At 39.4% G+C, this 25,172-nt stretch overlaps 2 protein-coding genes across 21 annotated transcripts in view; one reads left to right on the forward strand and one right to left on the reverse strand.

Annotated features, from left to right (window-relative positions):
• The window catches only part of FHIP1A (FHF complex subunit HOOK interacting protein 1A), a 354,626-nt gene extending 349,714 nt beyond the window's left edge, over positions 1–4,912 (reverse strand). For 12 of the 20 annotated variants that reach the window (XM_077139811.1, XM_077139795.1, XM_077139802.1 and 9 more), the window contains exon 1: positions 4,800–4,909. The gene's annotated coding sequence lies outside the window, so the exon portion shown is untranslated. Of the gene's footprint in view, positions 1–4,799 lie in introns of all 20 variants that reach the window. The other 8 variants (XM_077139801.1, XM_077139793.1, XM_077139804.1 and 5 more) reach the window with 3 other exon arrangements.
• A 13,004-nt stretch (positions 4,913–17,916) lies between these two features.
• The window catches only part of SH3D19 (SH3 domain containing 19), a 325,680-nt gene continuing 318,424 nt past the window's right edge, over positions 17,917–25,172 (forward strand). Inside the window, exon 1 of the mRNA XM_077139832.1 lies at positions 17,917–17,964. The gene's annotated coding sequence lies outside the window, so the exon portion shown is untranslated. The remainder of the gene's footprint in view (positions 17,965–25,172) is intronic.

Consider the following 25,172-nt stretch of genomic DNA (forward strand, 5'->3'; position numbering starts at 1 on the left):
AGTATTCTTTAAAAAAAATTGAGAGTGACCTATCTTACGTGTGGTTATGGACGTTTTTAAGATGAAATGTTAAGTTGAGAAGGAAAAATCGAGAAGGAAGTTATAGAGTAAAACCCCAGTTACTATTAATACCCACAGTCATAATAAATGTTTTTCTACAGAGAGAAATCTTTGGGGGGAAGAATACATACCAAACTACTTACGATTCTCCAGAATATAAGATTACAGTGCATTTCAACTTTGAACAGTATATATTTCTGTAATATCTGAATTTTGAATATATGTTGCTTATAATCAGAAAACAAATAAGGTTTTCTTTTACCTCAGTGATATAACTGGAGGGAAAGTAAGGGAAAATCTTATTTATAGAGAAAAGGGGAAATTTAGAGTGCTAACTTTTCTACAAAAACTCTAAAATATCTGTCTTTATCTCTCTTTTGGAAGGCAGTAGTATCCTTTACTCTCAGAACTTCAAAATAAAGCAACACACACAAATATTGGAAAAGCCCCTTTAGTATCTCCTCTTATTAATAGTTGTCCAGGATTAATCCAAATGTCAGTATTTATCAAATTCAACTGAACCATACTGTCATCTCCTAATACTTAAGTATCTCTAATTCTAAGTAAAAGTTATTACAAAATTAACCCCAAGAAAAAACATAGATTCTTCACACTTTAGAGATATTTGAAGCATGTTCAAAATGGTTAATATGATGAATTAGATCTAACTACTTTTGAATCCATGATCCTGTAACCTATTTGAACACCGCAAAAACTAGATAGAAGGAGAAAATAATTGACTTGAAAGGTAACTGAGAAATCACAACTATGGGAAAATTTTCCACTGTTTAGGGAAAGATGTGAACTTGTACTGAGATACATTTGTCTCTACAGTTATGTGACCTTAGGCAAAACATTAAACTCTTAAATCTTGATCTCCTCACCTGCAAAATGAAAGAATTGGGAATAAATTTTGTAGTCCTTTTCCAGCCCTAAAAGTTCTGACAACAGACCTCTAAATCCCTGCCAACAGATTATATATATAATATATACTTATATATATATATAATATAAAATGTTATTTATTATAAGGCTTATAGCCAAAAATAGCCTCCTGTCTAGATATGCCTCACCCCAACTTCTACTCCCTAAAAGAAGCTCATTCAACTCTTTTGGTTGTTTCTTCTGTTAATTACGTCTCTCTTTCTAAATCATATGCTCATATTACTATTTCCTGATATTTTTCAATTTTACCAAAAAGATCTTCATTCAATTTATTGGGACATTTATTCTCCCCATGAAATCTCCCTCCCAAATTTAATGGATATTAATTCAATTTGGGGGGTAGCTGCCCTGCTGAAATGCCAAAGATACAAAGATTAAAAAGGTATAGTCCTGACCCCAATAAGCTCACATTTGGTTAATAAGAAACAAGATCCCATTTCACATCCAACCATTTTACAAAATGTATGAGGGGAATACCCTAAATGAGACATGACATCGAGGGGTGAAAGCTTCCCCAGTAGCGAGCGAGATGACTCCCAGGGATGAGTCTGGCCCTGGTACCGTGGGATCAACAATGCTAAAAGGGGGGAAAGAAGTGGAACAAATATGGTATCACTGGCTGAGAGAGTTCAAATAGAGTCGGGAGGCTACTCTGGAGGTCACTCTTATGCATGCTTCAGTTAGACAGTGCTACCTATCATAACTTGTCAAACCCCAACCAAAATCAATTCTGCCAATCCTAAAGAATACCTATGGCATTATATAAGATACTACAAAGGTTTCATGCACTAGGGTAAGTTTCCAGAAACCTACAACCTCCAGATGGGTACCTGGACCGGGTAAGTCCTGAAATGCAGAGGGGCCAACCTCTCTAGAACATCAACTAGTTCTATCTCCCTATCCTATATTATTGAAAGCCCCTTCCAACATGAAAAAGTTAGAATGGGCACAGCCCAGATACCCCTAAAGAGTGGGAGAAAGATCAAAGGCGATACTGGAGAGGACACAGAGAAAGGAGTTTAACAAATGAGTATGAGTGCCAAATCATTTTATTGACATCTCTTTTAGTCCCCAGTACCTTAGAGCAGCCAGAAGTAAAAACCTAAAATGGTGGAATTGTAACTCATACCAAACTCTGAAATCTGTTCTACAACTAATTGTTGGAACATGCTTTGAAATTTATTGCTTTTTAGTATATATATTATTTTTCACAAAATATATATATATTCCTTCCAGCCTCAGGTGTTTTGGAGCAGCTAGAAGGAAAACTCTGAAATATGTAATGATAACCCATAATAAATTCTAAAATCTGTTCTCTATCTACTTATTGAAGTGTACTTGAAAATCATTGCTTTTTTATTTCTTTCCTTTGTATATATGTTATATTTAACAATAAAAAAATTTCAAAATAATGTACAGGGGAATATTTTAAAGCATGAACTCTAAATCAGAAATCCTGAATTCAGATCTGAGTCTACCACAGGATCAAAATATCCACAGAAAAATCCCTTACTATCATGAACCTCGTCATTTTTCCTTCTATGTAATCTGAGAATAATACCAACAACCACAAAGTGATTAAATCACAAACATAAATATGGTACAAGTGAAAGCACTTTGTTAATCATAAAGCACTACACAAATGTTTTTGCTGTTGTTGTCTTTATTAAGAGATCCCATAAATAAAGTTCTGAGAGTCACTCATCACTCTTGAATAGTGTTCTCCTACCTGGGCTAGAAACTAAGAGTTGGAAGTCACTGAGAGTAAGAGTAGAGTAGATGTAAATTATATTCTAAGGCCAGAATCCGAATGTCCAATTCTCCAAAGGGCTTAGGTACCAAAGGGCTTAGGTACTGTCCTATGAAATGTTCACAGAAAAAAGTCAAGCAGGAACAGTTCAGAGAAAACCAGTGTGTTTTATATTTTTTTCTAGGGAGGATTCTTTACCAAATTTTTATTTTTCAAGTAATACAAGAACATGCAAAACCCAAAAAGTCACTCCTTATAGGCAATTAGCTTCTTTCATCTACATATGCCTCTATATTTCTAGAAAATATGCTTGTAATTCTATTTCTTTGATTTATAGACATTATCTACTGACTACGTATTATAGTAGAAAGAATTTTGCAGACAAAGTGTTTTGAAGCAAACCTGGGGTGTAGAATATATAACTATCTAGAAATACATTACTCTTTTTTTCTAATCTCCTTCATTTCTAGTTAGAAAAAGACTACATTAAAAGTAGTATAGTCCACAGTACCTCTATTTTAGAGGTATGAAGGAAGCTAGCTGGGTAGTTGAGCCTAAATTATCAGACCATTCTACTAAATAGAAATCTCTTTCTGAGTCTATTTTGGCACGCTCAGCTTCTCTTGCCCTCTCCACTCACCACACAGTTTAATCCTCTTCCTAAAGCTCCAGGAGCAATTGCAAACGGGAACACAAACTTAATTTCACACAGGCATGGACACAACAATTCTTATGAGCTTTGTGCAGAAGGGTTAACTGGTGCCAAAAGAAATCAAGCCTTTAATTATCTGAAAAGTTATCTAAAACCAGTAAGTATTCTGCACCAAAAGGGTAAATTTACAGATTGAATCTCCTGCCCAATTTCTCTTCAGAGAAGATTTGTTGAAATTCTCCACATGTGAATCGTGGTTGTGGTTTGCTAGGTTTGGGCAGCTTCAGGACCAGCACCCTGTCTAATGCGAGTTGAACTTGAGGTCAGACAGGTGACCATGGCAAGCAGGCACGGCATATTAAAGAGAGAAAACCTTTTCTCTCCCTAATCAACAGGATAAAGGTGATTATGCAGGAATTATTTTTCAATGACCTATATAATTTCATCAGGGCTGTTCTGGCTATTAGCAGAAAATAACTGACTTCCTAACAAGATGAATTTGATAGCAAAAGCTTTCAGAGTAGCCAGGGAGTAGACCCAATTTATAGGGAAGCAACAATTGGTATAGTCTCGTTTACTACTCCTGAGGGCAGTTTCCATCTCTGATGGATGGGGCTGCAGCACCTGCCCAATTGTGGAAGCTGGATATGTTTGGAATGGATGGGTCCAGGCGGCTGGAAGAGACTAGGGTTGTTCCTCAGATCTACTCACCAAGTCCCCAACAAACACGACTGCCGTCGCCAACACCTTGCTAGGGCCAGGCCTGAAACAGGAGAGCACCTAGTTTCACTCCAACATAAGTTGGGTGAACAAGGGAGCTTTGTCCAGACTGGGGGAAAACACACACACACACACCCCACAACCACCACCGATAACAACCACAACTCGAATCCTGTTTCACGAAAGAATTTATGAAATTGAGCAACAGCCACCAGACAAGTAAGTCACTACACCCGGAACGTGCTACAAACCAGAAGTGGCACCGCCTATGTCTCCTGTATAAAGCAGAAAGGTCTGTAGAGGAAACCAAGCCCCCTGCGCTTTCTTGCCTGTCCCTCCCGAAGGACCCATGCTCTCTGGCTCCAGGGATTAGAGCGAGGAGCCCAGAGGACATCTTCCTCCGTCAAAACAAGTTGGCCATATTTTCCCAGGGGTCAGCATCAAGGATCGCCCCCTCCCGGTACCCGCGGTCCTGGGAAGCCACCTCCACCCCTCAGGGCCCCACCCGACGCAGCGATCCGACTGGGGCCTACCCCGTGAGCCCCTCGCCCCAATACCTGTTTCTCCTACCCAGTTCGGGGATGCAGGGAAAACATTTCTGCTCTCCCTCCTCCCTCACTCCCTATAATAAGACTCCCTCAGGTGCAAATCTCAGGCCAGGTCGCCACGTACCTTTCGGCGGCTGCGACAGCTGCTCCCCGCCCGTTCCGGGACTCGCCGGACAAGTGTCCTCGCACAGTCTAGAAAGTCTGGGCCGGGACCCCGGGGACGCAGGTCCCGGGACGGCCACCCGCGCTGCACACCGCGAGGAAGGGGTCCCGGCTCCTCGCCCCGTCTGGGATAAGACGCTCCGCGCTCGGACCAGCAGCCGCTCGCAGCTCCCGCCCGGCGTCTTCCGGGCCCGCCTCAAGCCCAACAGGGGGGCCCGCCGAAGAAAGTTGGGACGGAAACGGGTCCGAGAGCAACTTTCCGACGGCGCGTCAGGCGAGGGGGTGGCTGAGGCGAGTCGGTCGCTGGCTGGCCCCCCACCCTGACGCCCTCGGGAGAGGGGGCGGAGCCGAGCCGGGGCGGGGCGGGGGCCAACCTGCCAAGCCCGCGGAGGGAGTCCGCCGCCAACCCCGCCCCCACCGCCAGTCCCGCCCTCACCGCCTCGCGGCCGCCAGGTACGCAAAGAGCGCGGAGTGGCCGTGTGCGCCGCGCGCCCCGCCCCGGCGCCGGTTTCCAAGGTGAAGGAGGCGGAGCCTCAGAGAGTTTCCACCGAAACTTAAGCTGGGGCTGCGCAGAGGACGCCTCGCCCTTGGGGGTTTGCCTTTCGCCGGAGCTACATCCCTGCGCACCTGTCCTCGCCAAAATAAATTAATAAACAAACGAACGTTTGCAGTAGGCCAAATGGTTTATTTCTTGGGTTCTGTCTAGGGTGCGGGTCAGAGAACTCCACGCATCGCGAAAGTGTTAGATTTCTCACTTTCCGAAGGTTTGACCGCAGCCTTATGCGTCCGGCCCACTCCCAATTTCTTTCTGTGACGCCTTCCCCCCCGCCTTGAGGTTTGAATTTTTTTAATGCTAAAACAGTCCCAGCAGAGCTGGATCAAGTAGTGAAAACATTCGCCTGTTGATCTACCGGCAAACTCCCTGAAGTGGGCGAAGGGAAATTTGGTCTCAGCTGATGTTAATGATGTACACGGATTGAACGGGGGGCGGTGGGTGGGGAACGGGATTGCGGCTTTGTTATGCTTTCTTTCTTTGTTTTTTGGGGGTAGTCTTAATTGTCGCGGTTGTTTGTGCGTTTGGGGAGTATGTATATGTGTGAGTCACACGTTCACTGGGGATTTTAAAAAACAAAAAACTAAAGGTGCTTTGATTTCAGTAGTTCCACGACATGGATGAAAACTTCAACTCACAGCTCCCCGGAGGTGTGGCCTTTGGCACTGCGAGGTGCCTCCACACCCTCCTCAGACCTCCCAGCCGGGATCGCCCGGCATTTGTCGGCGGCTCAGACCTCAGTCGCTACACTGTGCGCTTTGCCAAGCGGGGCCGCGCCGCCTCCCTCCGGGTTCCTCCTCTCCTACGCCCCTAGCGTGCTTGGGCGGCGAAGTCGGTACTCTGCTTGAACTTTAAATCCTGGAAGAGTTATCAGCAGCTGTTTAGTTAGAGGTTCTCTTGACATTTTCAAAGCCCGGTGGTTAGTGTGTGCTGAAATTTGAGGTGAGCACAATGCGAGCAGGTGGGGCTGCACCACAACTCGCAAAGACGGATGTGGAAGTTTTTCCACCACTGCAGTACCCTGCTGGCGCCTCCCCACATTCTCCTGGGTGGCCAGTATCCTTGTTTCATTCTCAATGACCGGCGTCTGGAGATAACCAAATTCAGGTATGTCTAGCTTCAAGGTTTCTCTTGCAACCTTGGTAGTGGCGGGATGAAAATTTCACACTGCCTCCTGTCTGTCCCCACTGCGGTGCCCGTGAAAGGCAGCAGGAGTCCAGTTTGCAGGCGACGCGACTACCTCTCAGGATTCACCAGTCTTTTCACGTATGACAACGGCAGTCAAGGAGAGGCTCTAAGTAAAGTTGGGGGAGGACAGGGGAGACTCAAAGTACAAATCAAGGGATTCTGCACAGCGGGTTACCTTAGTCTGCTCCAGCAACTGGAATGTGGGAGAATCATTCATTTATTCAACCATTATTTCATTTTTTTTAATATTTTTATTATAAACAACAAACATACAAACATTCTTGACATGGTTACAATCAATGGCTCACAATATCATCACATAATTGTGTATTCATCACCACGATCATTTTTTTGAACGTTTGTATCTCTCCAGCAGAAGAAAGAAAAAGGAAGACTCATAGGTGCCATACCCATTACCACTCCCTTTCATTGACCACAAGTATTTCAATCTACTCAATTTCTTTTAACCTTTGTTCCCCCCATTATTTGTTTATTTCTTATCCATAGTTTTTACTCATCTGTCCATACCATAGATAAAAGGAGCATCAGGCAAGGTTTTCACAATCACAAAGTTACATTGCCAAAGCTGTATCATTGTACATTCATCTTCAAGAATCGTGGCTACTGGATTATTTTATTGAGTGGGTTTTTTGTTTGTTTGTTTGTTTTTCAGGCTAGGCACTGTCCTAGGGGTTGGGGATACAGCAGAGAGAAAAAAAACATAAAAATCCCTCCCCTCATGGAGCCTACCTCTCCCAGGTAGGGGGGAAAGATGATAAATCAATAGAAAAAAAATGTGGACTGCCTTATGATGAGAAATATTATGAAGAAAGACTAAGCATAGAGGGGAGATAAGGAGTACTGGGGTGGAGGTGCTCTTATAAATAAGATGATCATGGAAAGCGTCTGGAGCAGGTGTCCTTTGAGCAAATACCTGAATGAGGTGAGGGAACAGAAATCTGGGCAAAGAGTTTTCAAGGCAGAAAGCCCTGCAAGTCCTGAGGCAGGAAAGTGCCTGGGTGTACCACCAACAACCAAGAACCAGAGAGGCAGTAAGGAGAAGATAAAATCAGAAAAGTTAAGTAGTCTGGATGAGCCATAACAGGCCTGGCTTTCGCTGTGAGTTTTGGGGAGTCTTTGGCGGGGTTTGTGCAGAAAACTAACATCTTCTGATACATTAGAATCAGATCACTTTGCTGGATTGAGAATAGACTATAAGGGCAAAGCCTGAAGCAAAGAGACCGCTTTCTTTGCTGAAATCATCCAGGAGAAAGAAGATAGTAACTTGGACCCAGGTGATAGTGGCGGAGGTGAAGAGAGAATGGATTTCCTGGCAGACAGGATGTAGGCTATGAAGGAAAGAGAAGAGAAAGGATGATGAGGCCTGAGGAACTGGAAGGATGGATACAAAGATGGACAAGACTTCAAGTATAGCAGTTTTGGGGTTAAATCAAGAAGCAAAAAGGAAAATAGGAAAGAAAGGGCATATACCTTGAATGAGAATGTAAGAAATGAAATCCAATAATACATAGTACAATACAGAAAGGACCTATAGCAAAATTCTCTTCTTTGTTCTTTTCTCTATTTCCAAGTTTTCTGCCATAAGCCAGTATCACTTTCTTTTAGGAGTGGAATGGCTGGGTGATAGGCTATATAATGATGAACTTAAGTTCATACTATTAAAATGTTTTCCAAAATGGTTGTACCAAGTTACACTGCTACCTGCAATATATAAGCTTTCTGGTTGGGAGCAATACATTTTTAACAGCACGCATACAGAAAAGGCCATAAATTTGTCGCGGGCCACAGTGGCTCAGCAGGCAGAGTACTCACCTGCCACGCTGGAGACCCGGGTTCGATTTCCGGTCCTGCCCATGCAAAAATAAAAGAAAAGGCCATAAATTTGAACCTTCTGCTCTAGAAGTTACAATAATGATTAAGCAAAAATTAGAAAGAAATACAGTTGTGAAGGGGGAAAAGAAATGTAATAAATAAGGTATCAGTGACAGAAAACTCAAATAGAGTGGAGAGACTACTCTGGAGGTCACTCTTATACATGCTTCAGTTAGACATTGCTACCTATCATAACTTGCCAAACTCCGATCAAAGCCATTCCTGCCAATCCTAAAGAACACATAGGGCATTATATAAGACTCTACAAAGGTTCCATGCACTACGGTCAGAAACCTACAACCTCCAGATAGATCCCTAAACCAGATAAGTCATCAAATGCAGAGGGGCCAGCCTCTTTAGAACATCAACTAGTTCTATCCCCCTGTCATAGTCAGGTTCATGTGTCAGCTTGGCCAAGTTGTGGTACGTGTTTGTCTGGTTAGGCAAGTGCTGGCCTGTCTGTTGCAATGAGGACATTTCATAGAATTAGATCATGATCACATCAGCTGCATCCACAGCTGATTCCATTTGTAATCAACCAAAGGGGAGTGTCTTCTGCAATGAGTGATGCTTAATCTAATCATGGGAAGCCTTTTAAGGAGGATTCAGAAGAGACAGGCCTATTCCTGCTCCGGCTCAAGCCTCTCCTGTGGAGTTCGTCCAGACCCTCCATCAGAGTCGTTGGCTTCACAGCCTGCCCTGCGGATTTTGGATCTGCATTCCCACGGTCACATGAGACACTTTTATAAATTTTATATTTGCAAGTGTTCCCTGTTGATTCTGTTTCTCTAGAGAACCCTAACTAATATACCTCCTACTCCATATTATTGACAGCCCCTTCCAACATAAAAAAGTTAGAATGGGCATAGCCCAAATAACCCTAAAGAGTGGGAGAAAGATCAAAGATGGTGGTGGAGTTATACAGAGAAGATAGGGTTTAACAAATGAGTATGATTGCTGAATCATTATATTGATATTTCTTTTAGTCTCCAGTACCTTAGAGCAGCTGGAAGCAAAAACTTAAAATTGTGTAGTTGTAACTCATACCAATCTCTGAAATCTGTTCTACAACTAAGTGTTGTGATGTACTTTGAAATCTATTGCTTCTTTGTATATATGTTGTTTTTCGAAAAAAAGAAAAAAGAGAAAGAGTAGTATAACAGAAAATAAGTTTTAAAAAAATATGTGTGACTGGGCAGTGCACTGGTGGTTCAGTGGCAGAATTCTCACCTGCTGTGCCGCAGCCTGCCCATGTTTAAAAAAAAAAATGTGTATAACTGCTGAATCATTATTTTGATATTTCTTTTGGTCTCCAGTGTCTTGGAGCAGCTGGAAGAAAAAAAATGACAAATTGTAGAACTGTAACCATACAAAACTTTAAAATCTGTTCTATATCTACTTGTTAAAATGTACTTGGAAATTTGTTGCTTTTTTGTATATATATTTCTCAATAAAGAAAGTTTTAAAAACTACTTAAAAAGAGAATTTGTGATTCAAACCATAAAAAAGTAATAAAACCCATGGGTATATGAAAAGTTATGTGCACCAAACTTTATTATAAAATTCTTTGCATTTGAAAAAAAAAGTAATATGATGGTTGTGAACCCGTATGTTAGTAACATAATGTCAGCCTTTCCTAAATTGTATTTTTAATTTATCTCATTTTATTTATTTGTACCCTTTCCAGTGGTGATAAGTATAGTACTTCAAAGCACTGAAACTAGATTTCCTTAATGCTATAAGCCAGAAAAGACTGCTTTCTCTTTTTTCTTACTCCTTATATTCCCACTTAAAATGTAATTATATCTTATATTGTATTACATATTTCTCAAATTAATAAGTGTAAATAATAATCAGATCAAGAGTATGAAAAAGAATATTGAACAAAAATCCAAGTATTATATGAAAAAAAGAGAGCAACAGTTTATCATTTACATACACATACAACAACCCATACATATGTTCTTCTTTCTCAAAGCTTATAGGCCTCTAGATCTCAGCATCTCTATTAGGAAGTGTACAAATGCAGAAGCCAAGGGGAGGGCATCAAAATGATTCCTTCATTGCCCAGGTTCCCTGAAATCTAAACTAAAAAGGACTCTAAAACATTATAATTTGTAACCAAATCAAATCTAAATTTAAATTATCCCCCAAAGATACTTCTCCGAAAAGAACTCAGAAATGAATAATGTGCATCCTGTTAGAATATTCATCATACTGTCAAGAAATTCTTCTTTCTAACAAATAAAAACCCATTGCTTTTGAATAGTCTGGTCTCCTATGGAAATTATCAAACAATCAGGTCTATTCCACTGATGACAGAAATTTATGTATTGATCGGAAAATTTTTCTCAAATCCATCTACCTTCTCCTATAAAGTGAAGCACTATAGCATTTTTTAAACATTTTTTAATGTGAAATATAACATAAATACAGGGCAGTGTGACGGTGGCTCAGTGGCAGAGTTCTCACCTGCCATGCCGGAGACCCAGGTTCAATTCCCAGTGCCTGCCCATGCCAAAAAAAAAAGAAAAAGAGAGAGAGGATAACATATATTAAAAAAGCAATAAATTTCAAGGTAGATTTTAACAAGTAGTTACAGAATAGATTTCAGAGTTTGGTATGGGTTAGTGTTCCACAATTTCAGGTTTTCCTTCTAGCTACTCCAAGACACTGGAAACTAAAAAGAAATATCAATATAATGATTCAGCAGTCATACTCATTTGTTAAATCCTATCTTCTCTATTATAACTTCTTCTCTGATCCTTCTCCCAGTCTTTCGGGGTATTTGGGCTATGCCCATTCTAACATTTTCACGTTGGAAATGGGTACCTATAATATGGGATGGGGGATGGAACTGGTTGATATTCTTAGAGGTGCTGGACCCTCTGGATTTCAGGTTATCTGGCCGAGGAATCCATCTGGAGGTTGTAGGCTTCTGGAAAGTAATCTTAGTATGTGAAACCTTGGTAGAATCTCAGATACAGACCTAGGTATTCTTTAGGGTTCACAGGAATGGTTTTGGTTGGGGGTTGGCAAACCGTGGTAATTAGCAATATCTAGCTGAAGCTTACCTACGAGTAGCCTCCAGAATAGTCTCTGGACTCTATAAAGTGAATCGCTGTAGCATTTAAAAGCCTTGTGTTCAAATCCTAGCTCTACCCTTTTCCAGCTCTGTAACTGTAAGAGTAACTTCCCTGTTTGTGCCTCAGTTTTCTCTGTAAAAAATAGATAACAATATTATTTAACACACAGGATTGTATTGATGATTAATATATATACATTTCTGAGCACAGTAGAGGGCATATAATAAACACTTGGTAAATCTTGTTCTCAGGATAATTTCCATAAATTTTCATAAAGAAATAATTATAAATGTGCAGAAAGATTTATGTACAAGTGTTATCATCCCAGGCATATTTTATAAAAACAAAACTCTGGAAACAACTGTCCAATAGGGGTTGACTGAAATATGTTATGGTCTACCCAAACATACTAAATAGTATGATCTGTTTTATAGAATATATAAAATAAAGCCCGTGTGTGTATTCAGAACTATAACATATGGTTATTAAAGTTGTTTACTGCACAGGGGTACGTGCCCTTGGGTCAAGTAGGATCTGAAATCTAGCTGTGCTCTGCCAGCTAAGCCACACATCCTGGTGCAGCTCTGTAAACACCTAGAGAACAGGATGCCTTTTCTAATTTGCACAAAGGGACAGTGTCTGCAAACATGGGCCATGAGTATATATGGACAGGAATCAGATTGAAAAGATGCAGACCAAAGTGTTAACACCGATTATCTTGAAGTGCCAGGATTCCAAGAGATAAATATTTTCCTTAATTATGCTTTTCGGTATTTTTCAAATGTTCTACAATGAACATATACTGTTTCTATAATTATAGTAAAAGAACATAGATTTTACTTTTAAAAGGTAAATTGGTGGGTGGGCCACAGTGGCTCAGTAGGCAGAAGTTCTTACCTGCCATGCCAGAGACCAGGGTTCGATTCCTGGTGTCTGCCCCTATTAAAAAAAAAAAAAAAAAGTAAATTGGTGTGGGGTGCAAGGGTAGTTCAGTGGTAGAATTCTCACCTGCCATGCAGGAGACCCAGGTTCAATTCCTGCCCCATGCACTTCCCAAACAAACAAAGAAACCAACAAAAACAAACAAACAAATAGTTCAACAAATGTGTTGCAATAACGGGATATCCACATGGAAAGAAGAATATAACATGGCCCTGCCATACAGCATACAAAAAAAAAAAAAATTAAATTGGTAACCTGAATTGGATATGATCTTTTTAACAAGAGCACTAAACCAGCTCTGACTGGTTACCCCTCTAACTGCAGTGATCTGTTGTTAAAAGTGTGGTATGCTTAATGGCATTGTTTATGAACCACTACTATTTCTGAAGTCTTCCCCCAACATTTTATACTGGGCTATATCTCTAAAGCACTAGATCACTTTGAACTTTATTCCCATCTTCTCAATAGACAACAACACTACATATTCTCAACGTACTAAAGGAGTCCACTCTGAATTCTTTTACTCAGGCCACAGGCAAACTCATTAACAATTTTGGCCTTGCGACTGAGCGCTTTGAATACAACATTTAATAAACCCTGTAAATTGTTGTTAAGCTTTAGGCATTGGGTTTGCTGTGATGTTGTGTTAAATGTGTGGAGTTATAATAGTATAAGTTTAATAGTATAAGCTAGTATACCATAAATCTCATTCTATTTACTATTTATTAACTCAACATTATGTTTTCGAAATCTATCCACAGTGCTATAGGCTGACTTAGTTTATTCTTTCTGTCTACTAATAGTATGGCACAGCTACTCCCAAACCTTATATGACATAATTGTATTTGTGTGATACAAAAAAATGGAATGCAGTGAATATGTGGTGTGCCGGAACCATGCCCTCTACCACTGGTCCAAGTTTGAAGTTCTCCTGGCCCCCCAAAATGCTGACAGTACTGGCAGGAGTAATACCCACTTCGCAATAGCCCCCAATTCTTCCAACATAGTCAACAATTATGCACATTCCTGCATGTAATCTCTTAGTTCTGTGCCTTTGTTATCTTTCCCCAAGGGTGACTTTGTCAGAAGTTATGCCCAGAGGACAGATATTAAGAAACAATCAGCTTTGTCAGCAACTATGCACATATATTCTCTTGGCTCCATGCTTTCTTTGTCCATTCCCACTATAAAACCCTGCTTCTCCTCTGGTCATTGTAGACCATTATCCCAAGGAATTGCTTTCTCTCATCCAGGGGTTGTGGACCAGGACCCCAGAAAAGCCCCCAATAAACGCTTGCAAAGCTGAACTTGTCGCGGTGGTTTGTTGGTCTGTCATACCCCTCACAGTTTGGTGGAAGGCTGTCTTATTACAAAGCCCCTCACCTTACTTGGAACAGCAGCTGACAATTTGGCCATTGCCATCAGCTAAAGAGAGCTACGTCACCAAGGAACATGTCTCCTTCCTGAAACAGCTTGCATCCAATGACTGGTCTATGCAAAGAATAAAGGTTTGGCCCTCTCATGCCAACTCAGAGGTGCTATCTTGGTTCCAGAGTTCTCTGTGAGATCAGCTGAGGCCTTTATTACCCTGTCCCATGCTTCAATTTCTCCCTCAGCCCAATTCTGCTTGCTTCACTCCTCCACAAATATTGATCCTGAGAGCATATCTACTCCAATAAACTTCCTGCATGTAAATCTCCTTCTCAGAGTCTGTTTCCCAGAAAACCAGACCTGTGACACTTATTAAAGAAATTCTTTCCTGATATTCTCCTGTATTTTCTTCTTTAGTTTATACTTGATCCTTAGATTTTTAAAACACATTTAAGTTTATTTTTTATGAAGAATGACATAGAGATCTGATTATATTTTTAGCCATCATTTTCTCACTGATTGGTGATGTCGTTTCTCGAATATATAACAAATTCCCATATATATGTGGATCTGTTTCTTGACTTTCTACACTGTTCTCTTGGCCTAATGATCTGATTTTGAGACATTTCAATTGCTTTGACTCATTTTTCAAAATTGCCTTTAGCTAGTCACCAAATGCTTTTCAGAATCACTTTATTGATTTCTCTCCAAGATTTTTCTGGAATTTTGGTTAGAATTACACTGCATTTACAGATTACTTTGGGAGGAATTTAATGTTTAAAATGTTAAATCATCATATCTATTAACATGGTATTTTGCTTCATTTATTCAGGTACTTTTATAAATGTCCTTTAGTAGAGTCTTAACTATTTTTTCCATAACTTTTTGCATTCTTTTTTTTAGCTTAATTTCCAAATATTTTATGGGTTTTTTTTTTTTGCTATTACAATTTTCAATTTTTATTTTCTATAAAATTTCCTGGTTGGTTATTGTTGGTATGGAGGAATGCTATTTACTTTTGTAGGTTGACCATTGTTCTAGTTTGCTAGCTTCCAGAATGCATTATACCAGAAACAGAATGCCTTTTAAAAGGGAAATTTAATAAATTACAAGTTTATACTTCTCTAAGGCCATGAAAATGTCCCAGTTAAACCAAGTCTATAGAAATGTCCAATCTAAGGCATTCAGGGAAAGATAACTTCATTCAAGAAGGCCAATAAAGTTGAGTTTCTCTCTCAAGTGGAAAGGCACATGGCAAACACGGCATCTGCAAGCTTCCTCTCCAGGCCTCTTGCTTCATGAAGCTCCCCTGGAGGGGTTTTCCTTCTTCATCTCCAAAGGTGGCTGGCTGATGGACTCTGTAGTTTTCTAGTCCTTTTGTTGTGGTTCTGTGGCTCTCTCCTCATTCTCAAAAATGGAACTCTCTCCAAAATGTCTTCTTTTATAGGATTCCAGTAAACTAAATCAAGACCCACATAGAATAGGTGGAGACACATCTTCATCTAATCAAGTTTAATACCCAAAATTGATTGAGTCACATCTCCGTGGAGATAACTAATCAAGTTTCCAAACTATAGTACTGAATAGGGGTTAGGGAAAAAACTGTTGCTCTCACAAGATTGATTAGGATTAAAACATGGCTTTTCTAGAATACATAAATCCTTTCAAGCCAGCACAATAAAAAATCTGTCTCTCTCTTTTTAGTTCTAAATCTGTAGAGTTATTTATGTAATTGATCACCATCTGAAAATAATGGTAATTTTTCCCTTCCTTTCTAATCCTTATGTTTTGTGTTTTAGTTTCCTTGGCTACTGAAGTAAATATAATGCAATGAGTTGGTGTAAACAGTGAGAATTAATTAACCAATGATTTTGAGGCCAGGAAAATGTCCACATCAAGGTATCATCAAAGCGATGCTTTCTTCCCAAAGACAAGCATTGTCGGGCTGTCTGCCAGTGATTCTTGGTCCTGGGCTCCTCTATCTCCCAGCAATGCACATGGCAGCCTCACCTTTCTATTTGGGTTCCATTGACCTTAATCTTGCTTTCTATGGCTTTCTTACTTTCTATCTGGATTTCATTCCATTTATAAAGGACTCCAGCAATAGGATTAAGAACATCCTGATTGAGTTGGGCCACATCTTAACTGAAGGAACCTCACCAAGAGGTGCTATTTACAATGGATTTGCACCCTCAGGAATGAATTAAGTTTAAGAACATGTTTTACTGGGGTACATACAGCTTCAAACCACAATAGATTATATTTGTTATTTGTAATTCTTTCAATTACCTGGCATATTTAGATATCCTTCTCTGGCATTCACTGAAGTTTCACTCCTTGTAAGTCCCCACCTCCCATCATAGAAGACAGAGACATGTTTTTTCCTAGGCTCCTGTGCAATCAGAGCAGACTTTGGAAGGGATATTGATAAAATAAAGAAAGAGACACTATGCAGAATCATTCTAAAAGAAAGGTGGAAGATAGAGAGGTGGTGGTAGCAGAGATTCTGGTATTAGTCCCCAGTGCTCAGATTGGTGGATCTGGCAGTACATGCTGCAGTATCTTTGCCAGATAGAGGTCATAGTGTTGTCTCTGCTGGAGCACTTCTGTGGTGTGATTTGAGGTGCTGTTCCTAGCTAGATAACCTCCGAGTCTGTAGCTATGGCCAAGTTTATAGACTCTGAAAACTATGTAATATTGTTTAATAAATTATTTTCTTTTAGACCAGTTAAAGGTGACTTCTGCAGTTTGCAGAACTCTGACAGAATTATAAGTTACATTTACTTTTGTCTTTTTTCACTGGCCAAGACATCAAGAATTATGTTGAACAGCAATGGTCATAGTAGGAATCACTGTATTCTCGAACCTAAAGGGAATTAGAAGCAGGCAGTCTTGACTGACTACGCAATTACCATTCCCTAATTTTTCCTTCCTACTAGAACCCCAGTTAGTTTGTCGAGGGAAAATGTAGCTGGTGTTACCACTAAAGGTGGTTTTGTGACACAGTCCAAGCCAATGGGATGTAAGAGGACAACCCTGTGAGGACTTTCAGAAAACCCTGCTGGTTCCTTTCAACATCTCTTTGTCCTTTACCTGCACCCTTCTTCCTATCTACACCTTGCTTATATAGAGACGCAGATGCCACCTGGGACATGACGCCTAGAGATGTAAACCTCCCTGGAAATGCGGAACAGAAATCCTAGAATGAGCTGGGTCTCAGCATCAAGGGATTGACTAGAATGAGCTGGGTCTCAGCATCAAGGGATTGACAAAACCTTCTCGACCAAAAGGGGGAAGAGAGAAATGAGACAAAATAAAGTGTCAGTGGCTAAGAGATTTCAAACAGACTTAAGAGGTTATCCTGGAGGTAATTCTTATGCATTATATAGATATCCGTTTTTAGTTTATAGTATATTGGAGTGGCTAGAGAAAAATACCTGAAACTGTAAAACTGTTCCAGTAGCCATGTTCTTGAAGATTATTGTATAATGATACAGCTTTTGCAATGTGACTGTGTGATTGTGAAAACCTTGGGTCTGATGCTCCTTACAACTAGTGTATGGAGAGATGACTAAAAAATATGGATAAGAAATAAACGAATAATAGAGGAAACAAAAGTTAAAATAAATTGGGTAGGTTGAAAAACTAGTGGTCAATGAAAGGGAGTGGTAAGGGGTATAGCATGTATGAGTTTGTTTTTTTCTTTCTTTTGCTGGAGAGATGTAAATGTTCAAAAAATGATCATGGTGATGAATACACAACTTGTGATAATATTGGGAGCCATTGACTGTAACCATGTCAAGAAGGTTGTATGTTTGTTTGTTGTTTATAATTTAAAAAAAGGAAGAGACTTTTCGTTGAAGATCTCTACAAATTACATGTTAAAAAACAATCTTATCACTCCCTTTGGTCCAACTACACCATTTCTCATTCTTTCTAGCTCCGTATCATTGTTGATATTATTTTTAACAGGAAATATCTTCTTTTCCAATCCAAAAAGGAGTGAAAAACAAACAGCTGTGCAAGAGACCATATAGATCATGAGCATCCGGCTATACATGTGTTGCTGTCTCCATGTTCTAGCCTACATATATGTAAGTCTCTCAACTTGTAAGATTGTTTTTCATTGTTTATGGTCCCAGTTCCTACATAACAGTCAAAAAACCCTGTGCCCTGTTTCTCATTAAAGGAAGATAACTCTTTAGTCCATGAATGTTGGGCCCCTTTCCCCAGATGATGTCTTCAAGATCCTTTATCCAGTCAGCTGACAAGATATGATCTCTGTCAAAAAGAGAAGAGGGTGGGCCACAGTGGCTCAGCAGGCAAGAATGCTCGCCTGCCATGTCAGAGGACCTGGGTTCGATTTCCGGTGCCTGCCCATGTGAGAAAAAAAAAGAGAAGAATCCAGCTACCCTAAAACAAATATTTAGATATTGCCTTTCTTTACTCAGCCTGTAATTATGATAGAAAATGTTTAAATCAGTGACCCAGTTTTCTTCTCAGAAAGCTAAGTAGATTGTTTCCCAGTGCCTTGCACATTTCTTGATTATTAAGCTATGGTTGAGACAAATTCACTTCTCTTTCTAAGCATTTAATATCTTAATTTATTATTAGGCGAAAATCACAAGGCCAATTCTTTCCACCCTTGTTTAAAGATGGATATGATATCTGCTCTTTCCCAGGAATGATTTATTTTAATTGTTATTGGTGGCTCTGCTGTCATGTACTCCAGTTTTTTAAATGTCCCCTCCTCCTAGACACTCCTGACATTATGGCCCAGTTTTTACTTTTAATATTCTTCAAACTTTAATGATATCTGAGGGGCATTTCCTCCACTCTTTGCAATTGACACCCGCTTTAAGTGGTCAGAGATAAACAGTTTTCTTCAAAATAGAGGTGAAAAACTTGAGCAAGTTTACATTCATCTACCCTTCCGTTTGTTCTTTTCCCTGTTTTTCTACAGTTTGCCATTTATCTTTTAGTTTTCTTGCAAAGTGCGTTATCTTTATACCTCATTACACATATTTGTACGCTGGACCCTTTATCTTCAGTCCTACTCTACAAAATGACACATTATGCTCTTAGTTATTCAGGAGACTCACAGGCAGTTTCAACAGCTTTATCTGAAAAGGTAGTGAGACATTATAATTAAGCCTTTGAAAAGGAAAATTCCAGCAGAAAATTATAGCCACAGTGAGCTCTTGATTATTCATAGGATAAAATTGCATGAATAATTGAAATCCACAGGTTATGCTAATAAAATTTCCTTCCTTCTAGGCCATCAGCCCTCATTTCCTGCCAGCCACTCCCACTCCTGTAATTCACAACTCTGATCATCCAAAATTTGTAAAAGTGACAGGACCATAAAATTCACTATTGTAGTTAGAAACATCATTATTATTTATAAATAAAATGGATCCGTTACAGGAATTCGCATTAGAACAGAGCCACATATCCAAGTATGTGACTGCTGAGAGTTATTTGGTAGGAATTTTTACTGAGTTGTAAAATAAGAGCAGATATGAGGTTAAAATTATGCTAAAATGAAAGCACAAAAAAAAGCCAAGCATCCATCAAATACCAAACTCAGTTTGAAAAATATGCTGGAAGATCAAGGTTCAGGAATGAAATAAGGCATCCATGGCCACTGTGGCTAAGTATTAACCACTCAGCATCAACTGGGAATTTATTGGAGATTTGGGGGCCTGCCTCAGCTTCACAGTCAGAAACATCGGGATGATGCTGAGCAATCCATTTTTTAACAAGCACATTAGGTAATTCTGATGCACAGTAAAGTTTGAAAAGGGCTAATGTAATAGAAAAATCCAGGGGAAAAATCTTTAAAGGACAACGCTTGATTATACCGGAGTTACATTCCTCTAATTCTAAATAACGATAGAACTTAGTCGTCCTCAGCCTATCCATGACTTTGCAAAGTGAAAAATAAAAGTTATAGCGCCAAAAAAGACATGTATGATGTCCTGTTATCAAAATAATTCCTAAACTAAGCATATTATGTTAGCTGTTCTTTGATTCAGTCCGCTGAGCTTAACTCTATAACATAAAAACAAGCATCTTTTCTTATTCCTCTCTTTATTCTCAACTCCTTAGCTCCTCTCCAAGCTTCTCTGTGTCCCAGTCTTTGACACTGAATTTGAATTCCTAATTATTTTCCTGTCCAGAATTTGGGAAAATATAATTGATGAGCAGCAAAGTTTCCAAAATTAAGTAGCCTAAGAACAAATAGGAGGCCCCAGTATATTCAGTTCTGAAATATGAGAAGTTACATTTTTATTCTAGGCATGCTTACAGTTCTTCAGTATATTTCATTTGCCAGTGTTTTTGCTTGTGAATAGATTTCATGGAGTCAGAAGAGGATGCTATAAAGACAACCTAATTGCCATTTAATCAAAGGGGTATATGATACAGTTATAAAATAATAGCATAAGCAGTTCATAATTCAATAGCTCTTTTAAAATGTATAAATCCGTGTAGTTGGGTTCCCCTAATATTGCTCAATATTGGCGAAAGTAATACATTGAATTAGAATTATATTGGAACACATCTCTTTTTTCCCTCTTCTTAAATCTACATGCTGTCTTTTACTATAAAAGTAAAGCAAATAAACATTTGTGATTATCATGCAGCAAACTGCAATAGTGGAAGTCTACAATATAGTGGTTCTCAACTTTGGCTGCATATTAGAATCATCCAGGGAGCTTTTAAAAGTGCCAATGCCCAGGCTCTACTCCAGAACAATTAGATCATAATCTCTGGGGGTGAAACCCAGATATCAGTACTTTTTTAAGCTTCCTCTAGTGATTCCAGAACAGCCAAGGTCAAAACCCTGCTCAAGTTGATCAAGGTCCCGTTTACAGAAAGGATTATATTTAGCATGATTAGCACATAGAATCCATGGACCTGAAGGAGTTATCTATTGGTTATTATCAGTTACTAGATTACTCACTATCATTTCATATCACTCCTTTTATTCAAAACCTTCAGTGAGTTTCCATTGCCAGCAGTTAATTCCCAATCTTTTTTCGTCATGACACACAGAAAATTATCTCTAGGACACGAAGGCAAATGGGTAGCAAGGGTCTTTGGCCATCTATGGCCCCATGTGGTTGCTCCAAGGTCTGCAAAATCAATCCCTTGACCTTTCAGTAACCCATTCACCATGGGTTGGGAATATCTGGTTACAGAATGTAGTTCACATTCTTCAAGCTAGAAGACTTTGCACAGTCTGGCCCCACTGTGTCTTCTTATGGCAATTTCAACTTGCATGTAACTGAAACAAATCTGTTTTAAAAAAAAAAGCAGACTTATCGACTTACATAACTAGGTAACTGGTTACAGGCAAAGATGTTTCGAGGATTCAAGCAATATTGGTGGGACTTGTGGTTATCTGTCATTTGACTTTGCATCCCAGTGGGTGCCAGCTTCATTTCACGGAAATGCTCTAAGTTAGTGATTAGCAGTCAGAAGTGGAACCACATTGCAAAACATTTAGTATTTCTAGTCTAAACAGTTTTGTACATTTCTCCTGGTGACATGTACAAAATGTCATTTTTTGGAAAGTTTCTTGAGGGAAATAGCTTTGAAGAGGTGGCTTCACTCTGCTTACAAATCACCTGAGACCTTGTTAAAGTGCAGATTCGGATTCTGCTTTGAGATGAGACCCACCTCTTACATTTCTAATAAGTTCCCAGGTGAAGCTGACGCTTCTGGCCTAAGGTCCACATTTTGGGTATCAAGGCACTAGGGCACATTGGAGAAATGGATTGTCACAATGACTGGAGAACACTCCAGGCATTTAATGGTGGGAGAGCAGGGACTTTTAATATCCTACAACGTGCAAGAGAGTTCTCTACATAATAAGAAACTATCCCACTCAAAATACCAATAGCTCCCTTCTTAAGAAACAGTGTCCTCATGCCTAGTGGCACCCATGGATGGGGGCACTGAGAAGTAAAGGGATAAGGGAGTAGCCATGCAAGGGTATATCAGGAAGAACATAAGGTATTAAGGATATGGAAGTGGAGGAGGCAGGCAAAGGAGGCAGCCAGTATATTGGAGGATTGGTTACTTTAAGCAAATATGTTGAACCAATAAGTAAAACAATCAAATGGATAAGAAAACATATTGAAAACACTGGAAAAGACATCTGCCAACATGGAAAGATAGACCAGAGAGTATTGCCCTGAAATTGGAGGTATCATATAAACTCACTTTTTAAAGTGTATATAGATAGATTTAAAAATAATTATAGATGTATATATATGTGTGTGTATGTGTGTGTATGTGTGTTGTATGTATATACATATACTTCTTGGCTCTGTTCACTGAGAAGCCCTAAAAGCAATGACCCCTCCCTCCAGTAGCAATGAGCACACTAAATCCCCAGACCATGGTTTCTAAATACCATCATCCACTGAAAAGAACTAGAGTTTATTGGAGGAATGAGTAAGCCTAGGGCTGAGGGCAGAAAGGGTACAAGATGAACCTGGAATGTCTTGTGCCAGAAAGCTAGAAAATGCTGAAAAGTCATGGGAACATATTGAGACGATACAGGAAGGGGCTCACACTGGGTCAATCTGAATCAATATAAACATTAAAAGCATTTTTAAAAGATAGGAATGAAATACATTGAGTAAAATAAGAATACATGAATCCATACAGATATAAATGAACGAGTGAATGGATAAATGAATGAATGCGTGGAAAGCCTTTTCTTACAATAGAATGCTCAATGATAAATGTAGAAGAAATGATGAAGATAGAAAAATCTCTATTTGGCAGCCATTATAGTGGTGATTGATTCAGGGGAGAGTCCTCAGAGGATACTAATGTTGGTGGGTAGAGATTTGATAAGGAACAGGGTACTGATATAATCTCGGAATATCACTCCACACAAGTCTGATCAATTAGAAAGGGGAAAATGACTTTTTGCTGAGAAACTTGATAGATGCCGACATGATCAAGATAACACAATGAGCCAACATCCTGTGCCTTCTGATGTGATAACACTGAGAGGCACATCAGCCAAGAAAGCATGACCTGCGCCTGACTGTGTGTGGGGAAACTCTGAACCCAAGTTGAGGATCATCCAACGAATGTAATGCCTGTACCTTTAAAAACTGTCGACATGAAAGAGAGGAAAAACTGAAGAAATGTTCCAGATCAGAGGAGGCTGAAGAGCCGTGACAACCAATGCAATGTACATTTCCAGATAGAATTCTAGGCCAGAAGATAAAATGAGATATTTTGGGGATGGTTGGTGAAATTTGAATGAGATCTCCAAATTAGATTTAGTATCAATGGTTGGTATCCTGACCAGGAGAGCTGGAAGGTGGTTATGTTTTGGGATTATGGGGTTTTATGTCTGTGCTTGCTGTGAAATGGTTCAGGAAAAAAGCCTCCTGATAATGGAAATATACACCCCTCCCAGATATATATATATACACATATATAAAAAAGAAGATAATGAAGGAAATGCAGAGAAATCTTAACAATTGGGAAGTCTGGTGAAAGGAAGGTGGGAGTTCTTTAAATATGGGGCTATAAATATGCAGAGGAACATAACGAAACATCTGGGAATTCCTCATGAAGGAGCTCAGCTTGCATTAAACTTGAAGAATGGCTAGTATTTGGAAAATAGGAAAGGAAGAGGACAGCATTCTAGTAGAGACCAACATGAGCTTAATCTTATAGTCTTGAAGGAACATGGCATGATCTGGGAAAAAGAGACTGACTTGGCTGAGATCATTGCATTGAGTTTCATATTGGGGAGGAGCTGAAGATAACATTAGTATTAAGGTGGAGTCAATAATTGCAGTTTCTAATGTCTCCCACCCCTGTTTCCTTTGAGGAATTGCCTATCCTTTATTTCATGTGGTACAGACCTAGACAGGGCCCATCATAGCAGCCCATCTTTTTGGTAAAAGTGGTTTGTCCAGGGATAGTTACATGATATGAACAGGACAAATCAGAGTACTTCTGTGGATTGATATAAGGATGCTGGGAGAGGCAGGCATGCGTCTTTCTCTTGGGACTGCTAGGCTGGAAGGATTAGAGTCTGAAGTTGCCAGCAGTTGTGTTGCCCACCACTGAGAGTAATAAAATGTTTCTCCTTTTTTTTTTTGAAATTTCAAACTTACCTAAAAATGCCTTTCCTCATTGCAATACTATTCATTCTTCTGGCCTAACACGAGTTGACCTCCTTCAGAAGAATTTCCAGCCATCTGAATACTCCATTCTCCTTTCCTTCTGAGTTCCAATAAGTTTTACTGTTTTTGTTTCTCCTACATTTTTAGACTCTTAAGCATATCTGGCCTTGTATTATTATTTAAATGTTTTGTATGTGTATGCTTTTTTCCCAACTATATTATAGATTCCTAGAAAGTGGTCAGTAAATATATATATATATATATATATATATATACTTTTTTTTTTTTTTTTACATGGGCAGGCACCAGGAAATGAACCCGGGTCTCCAGCATGGCAGGCCAGAACACTGCCTGCTGAGCCACCATGGCCCGATCAGTAAATATTTTAACATGAAAACTCACTAAATCTTTCATATCACATGAAAATGGAATGTGACTCTCAAGAAAAGTTAAAATCACAGTAAATGTTTAAAAGTCACAATTAAGGATTTTTGGTTTTGTTTTGGATTTGTTTTACACCATTACAGTTTTAGGTTCTATTTTCCATGTCCTTAGGTCAGAACTCAACCTGATTCCAAGTCCTGCATTTAATCTCAAAAAAAAAAAAAAAAAAGGAACCAAGAAGCCAGATTCTTCCTCCAAATTTCATATGGAAGCTCACCTTTTATTGATGTAAATATAAATGACTGTGTATATAGCTGAAGCATGTGCCTAGAGGTATTTGAGATAAAATAAGGATTCTGTGTTTCATAGATAACATGCCAGGTGCAGATTAGACTACCTTCCCTACATCCTTTTCTCTCTTTTCACGTTGTCTTTTGTTGGACATTTGGATGCACAATCCATTTTACTAGATTATGAACATTAAGTCAAAAGGGCATGGTCTGTGTTTTGTGGACTATGTGTAATGGTGAATCAGATTCTAGTTCCAGACTTCCTGGGTTCAAACCTGGCCCAGCCAGACATTTACTACTTATGTGACCTTGAGTAACTTACTAATTACTTAGATTCTCATCTGTGAAATTGGATAATACTGGTACCTACTTCCTGGAGTTGTTATGAGTAATTAGCAGATGAAAAGCACTTAGAATAATGCCAAGCACAGAGTAGGCATTCAATAGATTTTCATTATT

Source organism: Tamandua tetradactyla, chromosome 22 (assembly GCF_023851605.1).
Source record: "Tamandua tetradactyla isolate mTamTet1 chromosome 22, mTamTet1.pri, whole genome shotgun sequence".
NCBI classification, from domain to species: Eukaryota; Metazoa; Chordata; class Mammalia; order Pilosa; family Myrmecophagidae; genus Tamandua; species Tamandua tetradactyla.